The sequence below is a fragment of the Podarcis tiliguerta genome (genome assembly GCF_965153285.1).
Source record: "Podarcis tiliguerta genome assembly, chromosome: 16".
In the NCBI taxonomy this organism is placed as follows: domain Eukaryota; kingdom Metazoa; phylum Chordata; class Lepidosauria; order Squamata; family Lacertidae; genus Podarcis; species Podarcis tiliguerta.
The window spans coordinates 31,766,495-31,779,576 of NC_139549.1; the positions used below are offsets into that span (position 1 = coordinate 31,766,495).

Genomic DNA, 13,082 nt, shown 5'->3' on the forward strand with positions numbered 1-13,082 from the left:
TTTTGTATACTTAGAAGATAGGAATTTTGCGGTAAGCTTAAGCCAAGTGGAAGCACACATGTTGTGTGCCCATAAAAACAAGCAAGTGTTGTGAATCAAATGCACGTTAAAATTTAAGTATGTGCCAAAGTTTAATTTGTTTCCCAAGCTGTAGAACTATACAAGCAGCAGTACTTTACAGGTGTGACTGGATTTGGAGTTGTAAATGAATTGCTACACATCTTTAGGGCTTAATAAATGGCTTTCTTACTTAGTACAAAAGCAAGAGGGGGAAACAAGAAATTAATGCTGTTGGGTAACAGCTGAGAGAATTGATCAATGTTTTACCTGGTAACTCTGAAAAGCGATAAATACTCATGACTGCTGCTATGATTCCCCACCCCCTCCACAATTCTCAAGCATAACTCTTCTTCTGGCCATCTGTTTCTGGCATTGCATAATAAAGCTGCTCTTAAGCATCCCCCCAACCATTGTGCAATATTTATACCACACAGAAAGCATATGTGGTCATTCCTCAGCTGGGAGTATTGTGCAAAACCCCCGAGTTTTGTTGTTGAAATACCCATTTTTGTGTTTTCAGAATCACTTTGAAAGCTGACCATTTTAATGAATCAGTGAGTGCCATATACAGTGGTGCCTCGCAAGACGAAAAGAATCCGTTCTGCGAGTCTTTTCGTCTTGTGGTTTTTTCGTCTTGCGAAGCAAGCCCATTAGCGGAGTAGCGCTATTAGCGCTATTGGCAGTTTAAGGGCTAAAAACGGCTTTTTAAGGCTTAAGGGATTAGCGGTTTTGCTGCTAAAATGCTTTTAGCAGCTTAGCGCTTCAGAAAAAGGGGTTTTGGAGCGGAAAAAACCCCAAAAAATTTTCGTCAATTTTCGTCTTGCGAAGCAAGCCCATAGGGAAATTCGTCTTGTGAAGCGCCTCTGCAAACGGAAAACCCTTTCGTCTTGCGGGTTTTCCGCCTTGCGAGGCATTCGTCTTAAGGGGCACCACTGTACTAAAATGTAAGCAGGACTAGTTGTCAATAGTACAGTGGTACCTCGGGTTACAAACACCTTCCCTTCTAAAAAAATAATAATTAACCAATAGGGTATTGTACGATTTGGCTGAGGGTTGAACACCAACGTTATGAAGGTCCATACCTCGGTCACGGCGCACCAGGTGGACTGCTGCCATGTGCTGGGGTGAGGATGTAGCAAGGCAGAGGGCAGCAAGGGAAGCACCAGGATGATGGTGGTGGCATTGAGTGCACAAGCACTTCCATATCATGTACAAGTGCCGTATCCTGACCACGCTTAATAGCTGTATACATACCGGGTTTTGCAGTTAGATCTTGCTTTGCTTAATGCAAGGATGAGGTTGTATTCCACTTCCATAGATTGTTAGGCTCCCAGCTCCCATCAGCCCTAACCAGCACGATTGGTTGTCATGGATGATGGGAGTTGTAGTTCAGCGACAGCTGGAGACCCTTAGATTTCCCAGCGCTGGATTGCTGTATCTTAATTTCTTGCCTATAATGTTTGCACAGAACCAATTGGTATGTTGAGAATTTGTGGTATTCTTTGGATCATCTGCAGTGTTTGTCACAGACGCTATGGCTGTCAGAATGAGCAGAGGCTTTGTCCAGGCACCCTTCCATCATGTGTGGACATAGCCAAGAACCACCCCCCCCCCCAGCAGTGTTTTATATTGTTCCTTATATTTCATTTTAATTGCTGTGAACGACACTAGAAGCCAATTTTTGGGACTGGCAAAGGGGATGAAAAGTGTTGCCAAGACCCTCAGCCCCTGTCCCTATTACATCTCCCTCGATGTATGTCTCTCTGCCGTCTTTGGCACACGTTCTTCTTTCATGCCCATATATTCATCGCTTTCTCTCCCAACCCACCCACCTCCACAGACAGGGAAATGGCTCAGTCTTGGCTCTTGATCCCCCAATCCCACAGATTTCACTGTTGCCATAGCCTTATTTTCCCAAGCTCCCTTTATCATAGCTTGTGAAAGGCATTCCTGTGTGTTCCAGTGTGTGAGCTCCATGCCACAGTTGTGTACATAAGGTTCAGAAATAACTATTTAAAGCAGAGCTTCCCAAACCTCTAAGTTCATTGACCCCTTGATGTGCTTACAAAGTTGTCCTGGACCCCAACCCAAATTCTTAGGAATGTACATCAAATAAAGTCAAGAAATCTCAATATCTAGTCATTTATTAGTCATTTAAGTTACCATAGCATCTTAAAAAGCAGATAGCATCTTAAAAAGCAGAGACAGCACCTTGCCAACAAAGGTCCATATAGTTAAAGCCATGGTTTCCCCAGTAGTGATGTATGGAAGTGAGAGCTAGACCATAAAGAAGGCTGATCGCCGAAGAATTGATGCTTTTGAATTATGGTGCTGGAGGAGACTCTTGAGAGACCCATGGACTGCAAGAAGATCAAACCCATCCATTCTTAAGGAAATCAGCCCTGAGTGGTCACTGGAAGGACAGATCATGAAGCTGAGGCTCCAATACTTTGGCCACCTCATGAGAAGAGAAGACTCCCTGGAAAAGACCCTGATGTTGGGAAAGATTGAGGGCACAAGGAGAAGGGGACGACAGAGGACAAGATGGTTGGATAGTGTTCTCGAAGCTAACAGCATGAGTTTGACCAAACTGTGGGAGGCAGTGGAAGACAGGAGTGCCTGGCGTGCTCTGGTCCATGGGGTCATGAATAGTCGGACACGACTAAACGACTAAACAACAACAGTTACCATTACTAGGAAACATAAAATGTAAAAAGAAAAAGTGCTTAATGAATACAGACATTCTGCATTGACAAGGAAGATACACTCAAGTTAAAAACAAGCACAAAATAGATGATTAAAATTAGAAAAACAATAAAACACAAGACAAATGCATTGAATAAACATAACTTTAGAAATGATGAGGACCAAGGCACGATATTTCTAGAAGCAGTAGTAATGTAATGGGGATAGTTTCTCCCATAGCATTCTGGAAATTGGTCAAAAACATGGTCTTGCATAGCATATTTGGCCCTACTGAAGTTGTTGGACTCTCAGCTTCCAACAACCCCAGATAGCATGGTCAGGGGTGATGGGTTTTGTAGTGCAGCAGCATCTGAAGGGCCACACATTTCCCATCCCTGGTGTAAAACTACAGAACTATGTGCACGAATGCATACATTGCATAATAATAAAAGGCCGCCACAATCTTGAAGTATGGCACTATTTAAATAGGAACATGTTTTAACAATTCACAACAGTATTACCCACCCTACAGTCTAAAAAAAAGGTGGTATCACAAATAATCAAGAAATAGATATACTGAGGTGTACTGCTGACAGAGCAAGCCAACTAAGAAGCAAGTCCTACTGCATTCAGTAAAGCTTACTCTCAGGCAAGTGGGGGTTAGGATTGCAGCCTTGTGCTTTTTATATCAAGTGAATTATCAAAATCAAAACATCTCAGTGTCTCTTAAATGCTGAGATCAGAATTCCTTACTTTCCAGAACAAATTTTGCAGCTCTCAATATGACTGAAAATAATTTCTTTCAAGGAGAAAGCTTATTTCTCTATTGGGATGTACATAAGGAACAAACCAGTTCATGGAAAGGTATACACAAATTTGATCTTTGTAATTGTGCAGTAGAAACTACCAGGAGTGGGGAAAACAGATTTCAGGTAAAAGCCAAAAGGTATCCAAGCTGTGCTTGTTAAAGTAGGAACTCATTCAATTGACCATACAGTGGTACCTCGGGTTACATACGCTTCAGGTTACATACGCTTCAGGTTACATACGCTTCAGGTTACAGACTCCACTAAGCCAGAAATAGTACCTCGGGTTAAGAACTTTGCTTCAGGATGAGAACAGAAATCGTGCTCTGGCGGCGCGATGGCAGCAGGAGGCCCCATTAGCTAAAGTGGTGCTTCAGGTTAAGAACAGTTTCAGGTTAAGAACGTACCTCCGGAATGAATTAAGTACTTAACCCGAGGTACCACTGTATTCATCATATAACAATAAATGATTCTTCAATGTTGATTTTGCACAACTGAGCTATCTGGGATTGTTCTTTTCATCACATGAACTCTCCTTGGTCCATGTCCCTCTGGTATACTCAAAACAGTTGAAGTAGTTTTCTTCGTTTCAAGTATTTATTTTAGTAAGTATGGGGAGCAAAATATTTTAAAAATATTTCATTGCCTTCCTTTGATTGTGTTAGTAAAGACGCAGTTGTGTGCATTCCTCTCCATCCCCTTTATTTTCTCGTTGCATCTTAAAAATCAAATGCAAACTTGTTCTTTGCTTTTACATAAGCTTACCAATGCACTTCTTTATTCAAAGGCCGCTAAGTGAGTATTTGTTGTTGTTGAACAACAAACTGGCAAATCAAGGCTCTGAAATAGATTTCAATTATTATAACAATGTTAAGCTGTCATGTTTTTAACAGATCCATATAAAGTTAATCACATAGAATAAATAAAATATGGAACAAAGGGTGATAACGAGAAGCAGCGATGTGAGACAGGCAAAATATTGGAAATGTCAGCTTTAATGTGCCCATCACTTTATGATTTATATCTCATTCTACTCTGGTCTCTCTGTAGCTAGTGCTGTAGAGGGAGCTTCATTAATAATGACTTTAGAGGTTTGTAGTAATATTCAGCAAATTGCAGCGGCTTGCAGAGGTGAGTGAGATGACGCCGTTCCATATAAAATTATAAGGGGGTAAAAGGCAGTAATGATCAGGATCTAGACACTCCGGTAAACTAATAGAGCAGTGGTGGGGAATCCAGGGCCCTCCAGGTGTTTGTGAACTACATCTCCAATCATCCCTGACCGTTGGCTATGCTTGCCTGACGTGATGGGAGTCCAGTGACACCTGCAGGACTCTGGCCCTGGTAACAGGTTGTCAGTCTACGTCAATATTGCTTGTTTCTCTGTTGCAGTTCGAGATGCACAAAAAGGCTTTAGCTAATTGCTTGAAGGCTAGTGTCAGGGAACTGCCATCGGAGCCAGAAGGAGAGGGAGGGCTCCAGAGGGATTCCGGAGAGCGTCCCAGGAGGGAGAGAAGCAGCACATCTTCTGGGGAAGGAAATCAGCGTAGCACCAGTGGAGGAGGGGGGCAGATGGGGGAATCGGCGAGGTGGCTCCAAGACTCCTCGCCGGGGACCAGCGGGGAGATCACGGGTCCTCCGATGCCCACACCCTCCCTGCGCAGAAGGCTTCCGCGCAGAGAGAGTAGGCGGCGACTAGGCGTCAAAGAACTTTTATGCTGGAAGAAGTTCAAGAAACGCCCACTGACGGATACTGCCAGCGAGTGAGACAGCCACGGGTGAGTGGCTGTCCAGACAAGAAAGGTTCACTCAGGCAACCCACCCAGGTGTGGTGGCGATTTACGCACGAGCAACCCCTAGAACCATTACAGCTAGTTTGTTGATGGCCTGTCAAGGCCTGTGCATTTTGGATATATGCTGTGACATTAGGACCATGTGTTTGCATCCTTCTCATTCGTGTGCTGCATATGGCATACACATAACTAGGGAGGGGGGAGAAATTATATTCCGCTCACATTTAATGGTGAAAATACCTATTTCACACTTTCCAAAGCAATAGGCATTGGCATCTTTAGAAATTTGCACTTCTCCAAATTTTGCAATGAAGTCATCCAGCCAAGTAATGTATGTAAAAACGCATATATTAAGGTAAAGTATATATGAATAGGCATGTATTAGTGAACATCATATACAGAAATGCATTATATTCGGGGAAATTGCTGCGGAAAATATGTATATTAGGCAAAATTGCATATAAACTTGTGTATATCAAGGTAAATTCAGATTAAAATGCTGGTGGATTTTTGTGAGGACGGGGGGTGGGAGGTAGGGGGAAACGGTTCACAAGCTAATGTGGAAACGGAATTTAAGAGAGGAACAACTAGAAACTGAGAGAACCCAGATTTGACAGATACACCCATACCTATACATGGCACATGTAAACTGTAAAAAAAAAAAAAAAAGAGTTTTAAAATTCACTTTAAATATGCAGCCATACCTCGGAAGTCAAACACCTTGCGAGTCAAACGTTTTGGATCCCAAATGCCGCGAACCCGGAAGTGAGTATTCTGGTTTGCGAACGTTCTTTGGATCCAGAACATCCAACGTGGGTTCCACGGCTTCTGATTGGCTCCAGGAGCTTCCTGCAGCCAATTGGAAGCTGTGCCTTAGTTTCCGAATGTTTTGGAAGTCAAACGACTTCCAGAATGGATTCCGTTCAACTTCTGAGGTACGACTGTATGGACTGCCAGCTTTCACTCTTGCCCGCCTGTTTTTACTCAGAACGCTGCTCTGTTTCTTGGTGTGTGCGTTTTTGACCTGCCTGCAATGATGACGAGGCCTTCCAATAACCTAATTGGTTAAACATTAAGTCTTTGGCTACTGCTGCTCTCTCTGTTCAAAGCACATTAAAGACCTGTGCCGAGACTATTAACTAACAAAAGATACTCACCACAGATTCTTGGTGTTGAGAAAAGACTACAGTTTTCTTCCTTTGTGCGAGTTGTGATGGTGGCTTTATGAAAAATGTATGTTTGCATAAAGCAGCATGAATTCTTAAAGAAGACAAGCGGTGGAATGTGTAATGACTTGGGCTTGATAAGTTGCAATTTGTCCTGTGAAGAATTCAATCCATTATTTTAGTGCTGTAAGGCAAGTGCTTCCTATTACGATCTTTCCGCCTGGTACCCTTATGCACCGCAGTGGAATATAAGTGCCAGCCATTGTGAAGCTTCTGGCCTGGCTTTTGCCCTTCATAAAATACTGCGCCCTGGAGAATGTGTTTGCTCCCTGGGGAGCAAACATATTGGAGAGCGACTGTGTACACCATTGCCATCTCCGCAGCTCCAGAATTCGAAAACTGCAAGTTTATAACTGCAATCATGGATTGGGTCCAAGGGACCATGAACAGAAGGAACACAGATGCAAGGGCTGTTTTCAGTAACACAATAGTTTGCATAGTTCTCTTTGGATGCTCACCCTCTTGCAAGCAGAGCACTGCACTTGGATTTTCACATTTTCTCGTGCAAAGCTCTAGAGCAGGGGTAATCAACGTGGTGATATCCAGGTGATCTTGAACTACGACTATCATCATCCCATATGAAGTTGACTCGGAAACTACTACTAATCCAGAATGCAGCAGATAGACTGGTGACTGGGAGCAGCTGCAGGAACCACACCAGTCTTGAAAGCTCCTGGTACGTTTGCGAGCACAATTCAGAGTGTTGGTACTGACCTTTGAAGCCCTCAACGGCCTCAGCCCTGTATACCTGAAGGAGTATACCTGAAGGACCCCCGTCATTCAGCCCAGACACACATCCAGCACCGAGAGCCTTCCAGCAGTTGCCTCTCTGCAAGAAGTGAAGCTACAGGGAACCAGGCAGAGGGCCTCCTTATGTTGAGTGGTGCAGTTTATCAATAGACCTGAGATTCTCCTGTACTTCCTTTGCTCAGGCACCAATCTGCTTGATGTTAGAAGGCCTGGAATGGTCAAAGGCCTGGAAACAATGCCTTATGAGGAACGGCTAAGGGAGCTGGGCATGTTTAGCCTGCAGAAGAGGAGGTTAAGGGGTGATATGATAGCCATGTTCAAATATATAAAAGGATGTCACATAGAGGAGGGAGAAAGGTTGTTTTCTGCTGCTCCAGAGAAGCGGACACGGAGCAATGGATCCAAACTTCAAGAAAGAAGATTCCACCTAAACATTAGGAAGAACTTCCTGACAGTAAGAGCTGTTCGACAGTGGAATTTGCTGCCAAGGAGTGTGGTGGAGTCTCCTTCTTTGGAGGTCTTTAAGCAGAGGCTTGACAACCATATGTCAGGAGTGCTCTGATGGTGTTTCCTGCTTGGCAGGGGGTTGGACTCGATGGCCCTTGTGGTCTCTTCCAACTCTATGATTCTATGATTCTAGAAGAACATAGGAAGCTGTCTTATACCAAACCAGTCAATTGGTCTATCTAAGCCTGGTATCACCTGTCCTGAATCACAGCAGCATTCCAGGGCCTCAGGCAGAGGTACCCTCCTAGTCCTACCTGAAAATACCAGGGATTGAAGTTGGATCCTTCTGCATACAAAGAAGCATATGAACTACCATTGTGTTCATGGTCCTTCACAGAGAGAGAGAGAGACTAACTGGTATTTTGATGCTTTCTTCCATTGCTTTAGATAAAGAATGAATAAATAGCTGCATTCGTCAAAACAAGTAAAAAAAGCTGCTTGTACTTTTGACCTAGTTTCCTTTCCCTCCCCACCCCATCCTTCGAGCCAGCTTTTTCTTTTGTCAACAAAAATTGTGATTTCTTTGGGAACAAGACATCCGGTTCCTCTTTCTAGGAGTCTGACTGTCTCTCTGCAACTGTCTCTCTTCACTCTTTGGAGTCAAACAGGCCGGGTCACAGTTTGAGGGCTGTACGAATGACCTGTGGTTTCTGAATCCCCAACTGGTAAGTGAAAAAAGGAGAGATCTGGCTGGAATGATTTTGGATACATAAAAAAAAAGTAAAATCTGTCCCCGCTAGCTATTAAAACTCAGTTGGACTGCTCTCTGCGTATCTGAAATATTTAAACCATCTATTCCTTCGGGCAGAGTTTTCAACGGCTAGAGTACTGCCAGATCAAAAGTCCTGTAGTGAAAGGCAATAGAAATACCGTATTTTTTGCTGTATAAGACTCACTTTTTCCCTCCTAAAAAGTAAGGGGAAATGTGTGTGCGTCTTATGGAGCGAATGCAGGCTGCGCAGCTATCACAAAAGCCAGAACAGCAAGAGGGATTGCTGCTTTCACTGCGCAGCGATCCCTCTTGCTGTTCTGGCTTCTGGGATTCAGAATATTTTTTTTCTTGTTTTCCTCCTCCAAAAACTAGGTGCGTCTTGTGGTCTGGTGCGTCTTATAGAGTGAAAAATACGGTATGTTCCCCCCCCCCTCTTTGATGTGGATTGGCTGAAAACTGCAGCTAAAATTATGGGCTGCATCCTCTTCCTATAGATCCACCATATACTTGGGTCGTTGTTGTTTTCATTCAGGCACCAAGGCATTTTTGCATTTGATTTCCTATAGCTACCATGAATGGAACAAATTTAAGATTAAGATACAGAGCAGTGGCGGGAGTGCAAATGAGCTTGGTTGTGCTTGCAGTGACGCTTTCACCATCTGCTCTTGTAATCAGCCTATGGTGATCCTGCCGCACTGTGTTGCCTTGTGCGGGTGGAAGCGGAATAGCTGTAGCTCTGTGAGTGGTTGATCATTTGCTTTGTGTGTAGAAGGCCCCAGGTTCAATCCCTGGCACCTGCAGTCAGAAGGATCATCTCGTAGCAGCACTACTAAGCAGGTTGGTGTTGCTTGATGCAAGATAGCTTCATATTAGAGGTAGCTCAGTGCTAGAGCATCCACTTTGTGCTCAGAGCGCCTGGTTTCAACCGACAGCATCTCCAGGTATGGCAGGAAATGTGTAGGCAACGCTGAGTTAGATGGACCAAATGGTCTGACTTGGTATAAGATAACTTCCTATATTCTATTCCCCAAACCAGATCTTCCCTTCTGGGTTCTTCCTCCACTTTGTGCAACACCGCTCTTGAAATCTGCCTGTTCTTTCCAAGTGCATCACCCTGATAAAGTTACAAATCACACCTTTGGGTAGAGCAATTTCCCACCCACCTCTCCGCTTCATCCCCTTAACTCTGCTTTCTTCTGTGCTGGTTGTCTGCTGGTTGTGCCTCATTCATCATTCTCTCTGCCAAACCATCATTATATGCCCCAGTGCCCAAACACCATGCGATCTATTTTCTGCTGGATGCTTTGCTGACTTATTTGAATATACTGTGTGTGTGTGTGTGTGTGTGTGTGTGTGTAGTCAGGATATGGAATAGTGTGTGAACGGGACCACACAGTTGCAGCCTTCGTGCTGCTGGGGGGGTCAGCGTCTGTATATGGCAGGACAGTACTGAATCAGTGCAAATATTTAACTAAATGAAAGGGGGAAAGATTGGGGGGGGGCAAAAAGGTAAACTTAAAAAGCGGTGAGAAGGATGCTGACTACTGTAGGAGGGTTTGAACAGGCGATCAGGCTTGGAGGTCGTGAGCACAGCCAGATCCCAGTTGCATGAGAATTGTGAATTGCAACACCTTTGTAAGCCTGAATGCAGCTTGCTAGTTTGGTGGGGTCTGTGCAGAGCCGATCGAGCCATTAGGCAGGGCGAGGCCACTGCCCCAGGTGGCACACCCGTGGATGCCCCGCCACCTCTGACAGAGAAGCTGGCACCAGATTTTGCGGAGTGCAAGAGGTTTCCCCCCCAAATCAGCTCAGTCTTTCCTGAAATTGGCGCCAAGGGTGGCACAGCTTCTCTGCCAGCAGTGGATATGGCAGGGCACACAGTGGCGGCAGAAGCAGATCGGTGGTGGCAGAAGCAACGGCAGGACAGCATGGCACTTCCCATTTCGCCTCAAGTGGTGAAACAGGATGCCTCTGTCCCTGGGTCCAGGACTCTAATGGTTTGTATTAGGGTGAGGCAAGCTAGCTTTGTTATTTTCTATTTCGTACTCAAATTCCCAAAGCTATGTCTATGCTGTTTAAGTCTTTTCTTAACTGTCTTCTCTTATAAATGCTTGTATTTATAACCTCCTTAAAGCATTGCATTTATCCTGGCGTGGCTTCTTAAGTAAGTGTGGCTCCGAATCTGATACCTGGCTGCTTGGTTCTGTGCTGCCAAATAAAGTGTAGACTTGGGGCTCAAAAGACAGTGAGTGGTTTATTTGGCTCTTGTCTTTGTAAATTCCAAGGACACCCAGAGAACAATCTGAGTTTGCCCTAGCTCAGGTTGGGGGATAGTAGGGATGGAAGCAGTGCTACCTGACAGGGTTAGCTTTTACCCTGGCCAGCGATTATCTACGATCCCCAACACCAAAGAATCTCCAGTGGGTTGTGGGGGAGGGTGTTTGTCCAGGTCTAAGAACACCCACCAGGAGAATCTTTTGCATGATCCACCACCAGTGGTTATGAAAGCATCAACACCAAAAAGGTGAAAAGCAATCTCCGGTAGTATCCCAGCAGTACAAACTTTGTAGGGAGTAAGAGTCTCGCTCTTGTTTTGAGCTCTTGAGATGGTCGGTTTGTGCCAAGCAGCTTTTCTGGGAGCCTTGCGGCAGGCACCAGCTTGACGCAAACAGCTGCTTTGGCTTCAATACTGGAACCAAATTAACTTCTACTTGCCGAAGTAAACTTCGCCACTCAGTAGTGCATTTTAATCGGCAAACGGAGACGGAAATCTCCCGTAAAGCAACCCTCATGAGTCTTTGCAAGCCATTAACTGTCAACAGTTTCTTTTGATTGAGTAATCCAATTAATTTGCTGGCAGGGTTCCCAACGAAATGCTGTTGCTGCTTATAGTTATCTGACATCTGTCCTTAAACTTGTTACATCCACTTCCTTTGGTGGGAGATTGGGGCGGGGGGTTGGGGTTGGGAGGGAGCGTTCCATACAGGCCTCTGGAATTTCCTGCTAATTTTAATCAAGATGTCTTATGGAAGTTGTTGCTGTTTAGTCGTTCAGTCGTGTCCGACTCTTCGTGACCCCATGGACCAGAGCACGCCAGGCACTCCTGTCTTCCACTGCCACCCGCAGTTTGGTCAGACTCATGTTTGTAGCTTCGAGAACACTGTCTAACCATCTCGTCCTCTGATGTCCCCTTCTCCTTGTGCCCTCCATCTTTCCCAGCGTCAGGGTCTTTTCCAGGGAGTCTTCTCATGAGGTGGCCAAAGTATTGGAGCCTCAGCTTCAGGATCTGTCCTTCCAGTGAGCACTCAGGGCTGATTTCCTTCAGAATGGAGAGGTTTGATCTTCTTGCAGTCCATGGGACTCTCAAGAGTCTCCTCCAGCACCATAATTCAAAAGCGTCAATTCTTCGGCGATCAGCCTTCTTTATGGTCCAGCTCTCACTTCCATACATCACTACTGGGAAAACCATAGCTTTTACTATACGGACCTTTGTTGGTAGGATAACAAATTTGTTGTGGCATAAGTTTTTGTGGACTCGGGCCTCCCTTTGTCACAAGCATGTGGTGAAATCTTAGTTGGCAGGTATATACAGCAGAAAACTGTAAGGTGAGAGTTGAAATGCCAGGAGCTACTGAAATCAGTGATTATTAGAGTTTAAATGTTTGTTAAATAGCCACCTTTACAGCAGCAGATGGGTGATAATTGCTGAGATGATTGTATTATTAATATTTATGGTGGGGCAAGGAGCCATTTTGAAGAAACAGTCATAGATATCACAGATAGCCTGGCATTGGTAAACTAATTAACATATGTAGAATGATTAAGGAACTTTTGTCTCTTTAAGTGGAATTGAGTCTGCAAAAACCTGTGCCACAGCAAATTTGTCCTTAAGGTGCCACAAGACTCTTTGGCTGTTTTTGCTGCAACATTGCTAATCTCTCTGGAAATCCGTTAAATGCTAACCTCTCAGCATGCCATGCTTCAACCAGAGAGGGCTGTAACTTGCTTTGGAATTGGAAATTTTGTTTTGATGCCTTTTCGAGATGCATGTTTATAGGAGTTTGGAGAGAAGCAGGGGAATGACTTGTCATGGATGCTTCCTTGGCTGGCTTCCAAGGGGTGAGAGTGATGAAACCATGGTTCTTAATTTTGGAACACTAAAACAAGACCCATGTGTATTCACATTGCAGAATGCCGTTCTGTTATTTTCTTAATGCTTCATGCCTTGTGTCATTCATCGGCTGGGGGTATGCAATGAACACATTTTCAGCATGGCAGGTCATCAGATATTTAATACTGTCCTGTGTGTATTGTTTGTGTGGTATTTAGGGGCTCGAAACATGGCAAGGCACCGTATTTTTCGCTCTATAAGACGCACCAGACCACAAGACGCACCTAGTTTTTGGAGGAGGAAAACAAGAAAAAAAATATTCTGAATCTCAGAAGCCAGAACAGCAAGAGGGATCACTGCGCAGTGAAAGCAGCAATCCCTCTTGCTGTTCTGGCTTCTGGGATAGCTGCGCAGCCTGCATTCACTCCATAG

At 44.5% G+C, this 13,082-nt stretch overlaps 1 protein-coding gene across 4 annotated transcripts in view; it reads left to right on the plus strand.

The window, feature by feature from the left end:
- TANGO2 (transport and golgi organization 2 homolog) overlaps positions 1-13,082 on the plus strand; it is a 94,684-nt gene that overhangs the window by 11,269 nt on the left and 70,333 nt on the right. Inside the window, exon 1 of one of the 4 annotated variants that reach the window (XM_083418384.1) lies at positions 8,349-8,492. The exons of 2 other annotated variants lie outside the window; for them this stretch is intronic. The gene's annotated coding sequence lies outside the window, so the exon portion shown is untranslated. Of the gene's footprint in view, positions 1-8,348; positions 8,493-13,082 lie in introns of those variants that run through there. One more of the 4 variants, XM_083418382.1, reaches the window with a different exon arrangement.